This window comes from Alligator sinensis, unplaced genomic scaffold (genome assembly GCF_000455745.1).
Source record: "Alligator sinensis unplaced genomic scaffold, ASM45574v1 scaffold385_1, whole genome shotgun sequence".
NCBI classification, from domain to species: domain Eukaryota; kingdom Metazoa; phylum Chordata; order Crocodylia; family Alligatoridae; genus Alligator; species Alligator sinensis.
In genome coordinates, this window is record NW_005842535.1 from 553,585 (window position 1) to 562,387 (window position 8,803).

The 8,803-nt window shown below is 45.4% G+C and overlaps 1 protein-coding gene across 2 annotated transcripts in view; it reads right to left on the reverse strand.

Annotated features, from left to right (window-relative positions):
• LOC102386778 (homeobox protein PKNOX2) overlaps positions 1-8,803 on the reverse strand; it is an 836,464-nt gene that overhangs the window by 530,453 nt on the left and 297,208 nt on the right. The window contains exon 4 of one of the 2 annotated variants that reach the window (XM_025213523.1): positions 5,661-5,708. The exons of the other annotated variant lie outside the window; for it this stretch is intronic. The gene's annotated coding sequence lies outside the window, so the exon portion shown is untranslated. The remainder of the gene's footprint in view (positions 1-5,660; positions 5,709-8,803) is intronic. 2 annotated transcript variants of the gene reach the window in all.

The window sequence follows — 8,803 nt, forward strand, 5'->3', positions numbered from 1 at the left end:
GAGGAGTCCTGTAAATACACCTTGAGAATTTCCATCAGTTCAACCCATTAACAGGACAGCAACCTCCCCCTGTTCATTTAATATCTTCTTAGCATGGGGGGCAAGACAAAACAGTGTAGAGGTGACAAAAGTGGCAACCAATTGTTAAGCAGGTGACTGCTGTCACAGGCATCCTGGGGTGCTACCAGATCCTTTGAAGGGTGCTGTGAAGTGTTAAGAGATAAGATTGTTGAAGGAGATAAACAGATTAAGTAGATAAATGTAAGATCAGGTTTGTTCCAGCCTGACTAACTCCCCACCCCTACTGTCCAGCCCCTCTGCAAGGGGGCAAGCACGAGAAACGATCCTAGCAGGGTGTGGGGCCTGGGAAAAATCAGCCTATGCGGGGCTCAGAGGCAAAGAAGCCAGTGGTAGCAGTGGCGGGCAGGGTGGCGAATGGCCGGATGTGAAACCAGTGGCGCAGAATCACCAGGCCCTGCAGAAGAGTTTGCAGCTGCTCCACCCGGCTCTGAGGCCCTCCCAAGCATGGGGCCCAGGGTAGACACCCCAATTTACCACCCCCCCCCCCCAGGATGGCCCTGGTAAGCACTATAATATATAAATTTTGTTTTTGAAATTGGTGCCAATCAAATTAGAAAAGTTATGAAGGGGTGCCACAAGTCCAAAAAGACTGAGAAATACTGGGTTAAGGGCACTCACCCAGGGAGCATAAGATTTAAGTTCTAGACTCTCCTCACACAGACAGGCTTTGAACTGCATTTCTCTGACTTTCCACCAGAGTGCTCTAACAACCAGGGGACAGGTTAAGCATTAAGTAGCATGCCTTATGAAGCTGATCCATTGCACCTTTAATGTAATAGTAATTGGCAAAATGGATGGAGTACTGTGGAGATGTTTCTGCCACATTTGGGAAAGGGTTCAGAACCCTTTCCAGGACCACAGACATTTCAGTGCATCACACAGCCTCTGTCTCTTATTTCTTGCTCCCATATATCTCTAACAGTGTGCCCTTGCTGGAAAGGGAGCTAATGGCATCCTGGGCTGTATTAGTAGGAGAGTTGCCAGCAGATTAAGGGAAGTGATTCTTCCCCTATATTTGGCACTGATGACTACACATCTGGAGTACTGTGTTCAGTTTTGGGTCCCCCCACTGCAGAAAGGATGTGGACAAGTTGGAGAGAGTCCAGTGGAGGCCAATAAAAATGGTTAGGAGGCTGGGGGCACATGAGTTATGAGAAGAGGTTGAGGAAACTGGGCTTACTTAGTCTGGAAAAGACTGAGGGGGGGGATTTAATAGCAGCCTTCAACTACCTGAAAGGGGGTTCCAAAGAGGATGGAGTTAGACTGTTCTCAGTGGTGGCAGATAAAGAACAAGGATCAATGGTGTCTCTTTTAGCAAGGGACTTTTAGGTTAGATTTTACGGAACACTCTCTCACGAGAGAGTAGTAGAGCACAAGAACAGTTACCCAGAGAGGTAGTGGAATCTCCATCCTTGGAGGTTAAGACCTGGCTCGATAAAGCCTTTGCTGGGATGATCTAGTTGGGGATGGTCTGGCTTTGAGCAGGGGTTTGGATTAGATGACCTCCTGAGGTACCTTCCAACCCTAATTTGCTATGATTGTATGGGAGGGGCCTACTCCTTTACCTAACATGTCATGGAGTTCTGTCTGACTGTAATTTCATGAGTTGCATATGTACGCTGAGAATAAAATTCTATTTCAATTTGAGTATTAAAAAGTGGCAGTTTCCTAGCTGGCCATCTGGCCATTTTCAGCTTCTGTTTTACCCTTTGGATGTAGATTATGGGTATGTGTAGATGAAATGAGGTACATGTGTGCATGACACTTTAAAGTGGGTTAAATGCTTTTGCACTGCTTTAATGCTGTTGGTGTTTTCACATGTTGACGTCATATTGTGCATTAATTCCAGCCAGTATAGCACATTCAGCAGTGTAATGCGTCTGACATGAGTTTGGGGTGTAGCAAACTAAAACACCTTTATGGAGTTTTAGTTTGCTGCCCCACAGCCACAGAGTGAAACACTGGGCTGTGTGTGGCTCAGGAACTGTGCAGGCAGTCGGCGTAGGCAGCCTGGCAGCAGCCTGGGAAGGCAGGCTCCACCGAAGGGGGGTGGGAAAAAAAGCAGAGAGATTGATCTTTCTTTTTTTTTTTTTTCCCCCTTGGAGCCTGCCTGCCTGCATGGGGACCAAGTCCTTCTCTCCATGGCTCTGGCAGCAGCCTGGGAAGGCAGGCTCCACCGAAGGGGGGTGGGAAAAAAAGCAGAGAGATTGATCTTCTTTTTTTTTTTTTTTCCCCTTGGAGCCTGCCTGCCTGCATGAGGACCCAGTCCTTCTCTCCATGGCTGCAGTGCCCTCTGGGACCACTCGAGCCGGGTGCCTGCAGGCAAGCACTGCCTGGGGGGGGCAGGGGGCAGGCACCACAGCTACAGAGGGAGCACCAGTCTCCCCCTCTCCCTGCCACAGCCCAGAGACTGTTTCGTCCGCTGGCAGCTCACCCTCCCCTCCTCACTGCTGGAGAGGCAGGTAAGACATGGGTGTACACGACACAGGGGTTTACTTCACCCTAAATTGAAGCAGTGTTTTTAAAAACCCACCACTTCAATTTAGGGCCCCCATTTCATCTACACAAGCCCTATGGATTCCAGGGTAAGTGTCCTAAGCACTCAGCTACTGGAGACTGGACATAGGAGGGCTCTGTGGAGTTTAACACCCAGTAGTCATACCCTTCTAGCCATCTACATTTTTGTCTCAGATGCTGTTACACATCCACAAGGGGCATATGTATGTAACCATATACCAGCCTAGCCAGTGAATTGTTTATTGCACATTCTCAGTCTGTATGCATGTGCATACATGTCCACACTGACAGGGAAATAGAATTCGTACCTGAACATAAGTGGCATTTTTGGCACTTGTACAACTAAAACACTTTCACTTGGAATTGCAAAAGGGAAATAAATTTCTACCTGGCTGTATATTTGCAGCTGTATACCTACCCAGCTGTGTAGGCATCTATATTTGCCCAAAATATTGAACATGCACACTATATGTGGATATGCTTATGCATCTTTATTGCACAGGTAATAGAAGGTAACATAAGTGTTTCACAGTCCCAAAAAGACATGTCTCATGATTCGATGAGACGCCAACATGAGCCCTAGCTTGAGCACTCCCTTGCACTGTTTATTATGGAAGGTAAGTAGGGAGAGAAGGGATGCTCCAGGAGATAGTTAGAGACCTTTAGCAGCATTATATTTTTATTGTAACTCTAAAAATTACCAGGTACAGCTAGAGCACATACTAATTTCTTCATCATTTCTTCAAAGACAGCAGTTTATACCACCCAGACCAGAATACCAGTCTTCTCTGAGGACATTGATGCTGCTTGCCAATAAGAACAAACTCTAGCAAATAGAAAAGACCATTCTGCAGTAAAGAGTACCTAATCTTCCCGTGAATTGTGCCAATAGAGGAATGTTCCTAGAAACACCACACAGGAACTAGAGGGCAAGAAGGCATGGGGTATCCTTTCCTATAATGCATTATTTAGCAAGCTGCTTTCAAATATTAGAGAAGTTGATTAGTGTTGCTAGAAATGTTAGTGGCCCCTGTAAAGGGAATTAAAGGTCAGGCAAGTGGTTAGCTGACCCCCAACCCCTACTCAAAGGCAAAGTTGTCCTGGCAGAAGCATTGGCTAGATCTTTACCAAGATGCTAACTCCAGCTAAGCAGCTTGAACTCCAAAGCTAGGTTCACACATTCAAAAAGCCTGTGCCAGAATCTAAGTTACACTGCTTTCTGTAAGCAGTACAGTTTAGATTGGTAGTGAATAGAACCATATTTGTCCTTTGTGTGCGTGTCGGGTAGGGAGGGGGGAGGAATTTAGACCAGGTTCCACAGTTTTTAAACTAGCCTGTGTGTGTCCAACTACTGTTCTATTACGGGTATAGACCAGTTTTGTGTGCCAAACTTGTGTTCTGTTACAGGTATAGACTAGTTTCTGATCACTTATGTCAGTAAAAAAGTGTAATGTCTGTACCTAGCTGTAGACACTGGAACCTTCAAAAGGAATGATGGCTTATCTACTACCTTCATTGCAATGTCTTTCCTACCAAGTAGGCCTCATGTTCATAATGAAAACCAGCATATATTGAATTGTGCCCAACATTCTTACTGAATTTGAATGATTGCAACCTGACCTCTATCTGATGGAAGGTTAGACCTTGGAATTATTCCTAATGAGAGCAAAACAGAATATTCCTAATTGGGCTAATAAAAGCAGTAATTTATTATCTTAACTGCTACAGCAGGAACATGATCTCCAGAACTATTAGTTCAATAAAACTAGTTGATGATACTATTATTATTAATCTCAAGTACATTAGGACAGAATCTCCAGCTGGCACTTAAATTCAATGCTTTGAGTGGTTTAAAACAATCCAGGAATGTTAGGAGAAATATTCTCTTACCTTTGACCCTATGGGAGAAGCTTGTGAGCTCCAGGAAGTATATTATACTTGGGTAAATTACAGAAGTTGCTTTCTGCTCATTGGTTCAGCTTGTTATTGACATAGTCATAAACACATCTCACCCATGTCTACAACAAATAGTGATTTTAGCATAAGCTCTAGTGTGAGGAAACGCCAAGAGATTTACATATGCCTTTAAGACTCTTTTGCTGTGAAGAGACTGGCTGGCAAAGCACATTTGATTTATCTGCTCTAAGATGCCCACTTCTAAATATCAATACAATGTTCTTCTTGTTACCCATGCCCCTTTCCCTCCACCCACCTTGTACCAGGCTGTTATTCCTCCCAGCAGCACAAGTTATTTTCTCCTGAGTCTCTACAATCAGGCTTTACCTGCATCCAAGATTTCCCACAACATCAGGTTCACAGTTCATTTTCTAGTGTTGAATTATACACACGTAGCTGTGTTCCTAGAGACAAATTTTCTCACCAGCAAAATGCTCAAGTAGCAATGAAATCCCCATGGTAGACGATGGTAAGTAGACAATTATTTCTACACCTATCACAACACACTCCTTGGAGTTCTCACTTCAGCCACTGAAATGAAAGCTATCCTCCCTTTTGTTGTCACAATCTAGACTAAGTTAAGGCACAGGCTAGAATTGGCAATGGCCCTGTTTTTCTATGTTTACAATTGGGTTTTTGCAATTTAAATGTTTGCTTTGATACAACAGGCATTTTTGGCAGATAGGCTAGAATGACCCAGCTCAAATCAGAGGTGGGTTGGCATTGCGATTCAAATGCTACTACTGCTTCTCCCTGCTGGTGAGCTGCAATATCCCATGCCACAGGGTGGTATGGTGCAAGGACAGCTCCCCCTGACCAGAATCCAGGCAGCTGACTGCACCACAGCACAGAGAGCGCCTCCCCACTACCACTGCCAAATGCTGTCCAAGTCATGGCTCCATGGGCCAGATCTGTCCTGTAGGTTACAGTTTGCCAACCCATGATTTACAAGATAATAAAGATCCCGTAGCATCCTGACAGATGTGTTTACTTTGCCCACAGTGCCCAATATCTCCACATCTTCGCAGACTTGTACTTGGACACCCCAGAGTTGGCATATACCAGGCAAATTAGTTTTATAGGATCTATAGTGATGTATCACTTACCCTTTAGTTTCATCTTGTCCAGGAATGAAGAAGACAAATGAGCATAACCTTTCAGAGTGAAACAAAGTAAAAAGAAAGTGACAATGAAGGAAAGAGAGGGCAATTTCCAAGACAGGCCTGATAGAGCAGGTGCTGCCATAGTTCTATACAAATAGAGGTTGATTTTACACAGAAGAATTGGAGATGAAGAAGCCTATAACAATGAAAAAGTCAAATGTGGGTGTTCTGATTTCTATTTAATTCCTCCAAGATGATGGAGATGGCTCCTTTGGAGCCCTGACTAAGATCCAAGTACAAGTAGGTATTCAGACCTGTACGCATCATTCATGCTGATTAGCTCTAGGTTCATCACAATTAAGATGCCTACAGATACACCTGATAGCTACAAAATTATCTGTCAATTTGGATCTCCCTCCTTGGGAGAATGAGCTGGATTGGACCACCAGTCCAAAAGGATCCATAAAAATATCCATTCCACCTGCAGCATAAGTTATAATGCTTTCCCAGCACCTTACCAAACTGAGAACCTTAGTAGAAAATAAGCAAAGACCTCAAAATGACAACATACCCCAGGAAGAGCACAGGAGAAATCAAGGACATCACCTATATCTTGAAGCCATGTAATGGCAGGAAACTGGTTATATCAAATACGCCCAAACGATTCTAGAAAATGAATAATGCCCTATGTTATAGAGGAAGAAAAAAAAATAAGAAAGAAAGAAAGAAAGAAAGATTTAGCGGCAATCTGCTTCAGGGAAAATTGCTTTCTGACCCCATATTTAGTGATTGGTTTGACTGGGAGTATGTGGGTTATCTGTCAGCCAGGCACCTGAGAGGTTTGTCCAGTTCACTAAGAGAACATCCCAGATGAGTGCCCAGACCACCACAATACATGGGAGATGTTTAGCAGTTTCACTGTGTTTGACCAGAAATTCCATCCTGGACCTGGGAAATCTTTTTGCTGAAACCAGTATGTCAGCATGAACAGCTTCAATTTTAATGAACTGGAATTTTCTAACAGAAGTACTTCCTAAATGTCACTTATTATTCTCCCATCTTACAGTATGGGAACAACTGTACTGTAGGTTGGCTGATCTCGTATGGCAGGCTTTAAATTAGCTTCCCTGGAGGAAGGGGCCGCTTTGAGTGGAGAGGATGCTTCACCAGCATGCAGGGTGACAAGAGGAAGGGAAGCATCAACAAAATGGGAGTAGGTGGTGTGGAATCAGAAAAAAAAAAAAAAAAAATATGCGCCTTAAACTTTGATTATTTTAGTTACAAGATGACATAACCGCTTTGTGGAGAATTGCTGGCTCTGTACAGTAGAACAGATAAGAGAAAGTGTTTGTTCTTTGTAACTCCTCTGCAACTGCTTCGCTCACCGCGGCCTTGAAGATAGCAAAAAAAGTATGTACAAATCTGATTTCCAGGTGCAAGAAGGAGGTTTGTGAACTAACCTCGCCTCCCCCATTAGTTCCCATCCTGATTACAGCAAAGAAATAATGAAGTAATATTATAGCCGCCTTTCATGCTAATTTCACTATATGACCACGTGAGTTGTAAGCAACTGTTAAAAAGTATATAAGCCTCCTGATTTTGCTCTTGGGGGGGACCCCTTCCAAGTGCTTGGGAAATCCATGTCACTTTGGAATCCCCCCCTACAGCTGTAGTTTCTTTTAAATAAAAGCTTCTGCTGACCTGACCCAAAAGTATGCTGCGTGTGTTTCCACGACAACAAGGTATGGCTGGTCTTGCTGGCTGCAGTCTGGCATTGGCGGCTCATGTCCATCTTGGAGTCAATAATGACTCTGAGATCCCTTTTCCCACCCATGACTGGGCAGTGGGCATTCGGGGCTACACCCTATATAGAAGGGACAGGACAGAGAAGAAAGGCGGGGGTGGCAGGGGTTGCACTCTATGTCAAAGAGCACCTCACATCATCAAGGATTAGCTTCGGGTTAGAGGAGGGTTGGGCGGAGACACTGTGGGTCAATCTACAAGGAGGGCATGGTGAAAGGGACCTTATGGTAGGTGTCTACTACCGACCACCCAACCAGGGGGAAGAGCTGGACCAGGACTTCTCCAGTCAGCTTACAGAGGTGGTTAGGTCAAGGGATGTTAATGTCATGGGTGACCTAAATTACCCAGACATTTGCTGGGAGAAGCAGACAGCCAGGTCTGACCACTCGTGTAGGTTCCTGGCTATATTACAGGACCTTTACCTTATCCAGGCAGTGCACAGCCCCACTAGGCGTAATGCCTTGCTGGACCTGGTCCTGGCCATGGGGGATGATCTGGTGAGGGGACTGCAGGTCCTTGACCACCTGGGCAATAGCAATCATCACCTGCTCGATTTCACTATCAAATGCAGGGTGTCAAGGGCTTACACTAAGGCTAAAGCCCTTGACTTCAGAAGGGCCAGCTTCAATGAGCTTAGGAGACTCAGTGGTGAGGCACTGAGGGCCCAGAAGGTAGAGGAGATGGGAGTCCACGAGGGATGGTCATACCTTAAGGGGGCAATCCTCCAGGCCCAAAGGATAACAGTCCCTGAGAGAAGCAAGGGGGGGGGGTAAGAGTGCTCAGAAACCCCCTTGGCTCAGCAACGGCATTCAGTAATGCCTGAGGACTGAAAGGGTGGTGTACAACCAGTGGAAGGGAGGAGCTATCACCAAGGAGGAGTACTCCTCCTTGGCCCGTGAGTGTAGGAGGGCTATTAGGAAGGCCAAAGTAGAGATGGAACTCAGACTAGCATCCAGGACCAAGGACAACAAAAAGTCCTTTTTCAAGTACATTGGGAGCAAGAAGAGGGCACTGGACAATGTAGGGCCCCTGCAAGATGCAAACGGTAATCTTGTGGCTATGCCAGACAAGAAAGCTGATATTTTTAACAGTTTCTTTGCCTCTGTTTTCTGGAACAGGGACCAGGACATCCCACCTACCAAAGGTAGGGACAATCTCAGGGATAGCTCTGTCAGGCCTTCAGTCAGTGCAGATGTAGTTAGGGATCTTCTGGAAGGGCTAGACATTTTTAAATCTGCAGGTCCAGATGCCTTCCACCCCAGGGTGTTGAGGGAGCTGGCAGGGGTCATCACAGAGCCCTTGGCCTGGCTGTATGAGCATTCGTGGTCATCTGGCCAGGTGCC